Below are 603 nucleotides of genomic sequence, written 5' to 3'. Positions count from 1 at the left end.
CCCCTCATCAAAACTTTAAATTTACATTCTATACATTGTTCTAGATCCGGTGATGTCATCACTGGGTCTCTGCGCTTCTATGCAGGCAGATCATGGCTGGTGGGAGGAGCCGGAATGGAAGCTGTACATAGATCCGTGAAAACATCACAGCGCCCTGCCTCAGTGCTCCTGCAAGCACCCTCAGCAGTGGGCGGGCTCTTGGGAGGAGTTATGCATATATTAAAATGCACTGATGGGCGGGTGTCAGTCTGGAGGAGTGGGCGTTCCTTGGCAGGCTGCATTTGCATAGGCAACGCCCACATGGGATGCTGATCCTCCATGATTGAAAGAACTGAAATCCAATGAATGAAAGGGGGTGGGGCCAGGGACAGTCAGGAACGGGAAAATAGTGTTAGATGATGCTGGATGTCCCCGTGCCCTTCATGCTACACATGAAATGTCGCCATGGGATCTAGAGGAAGCAGTCTGGCCAGTGAGAGGCTTTGCTGTGGGTCTCACGGTGATGACAGGTCCACTTTATATAAAATAAACATTTACATCACTGGGAATGATAAAACATTTCCTCTGCCCCCCCATCCTCCTCTGCCCCTCCCATCCTCCTCT

At 50.7% G+C, this 603-nt stretch overlaps 1 protein-coding gene across 1 annotated transcript in view; it reads right to left on the bottom strand.

Moving 5' to 3' along the window:
- ESAM (endothelial cell adhesion molecule) overlaps positions 1-603 on the bottom strand; it is a 51,394-nt gene that overhangs the window by 41,172 nt on the left and 9,619 nt on the right. The gene's annotated exons all lie outside the window — the stretch shown is intronic.

The sequence above is a fragment of the Nanorana parkeri genome, unplaced genomic scaffold, assembly GCF_000935625.1.
Source record: "Nanorana parkeri isolate BGI_ZX_2015 unplaced genomic scaffold, ASM93562v1 scaffold2949, whole genome shotgun sequence".
Lineage (NCBI taxonomy): Eukaryota > Metazoa > Chordata > Amphibia > Anura > Dicroglossidae > Nanorana > Nanorana parkeri.
This window is presented reverse-complemented; position numbering and strand designations above follow the sequence as displayed.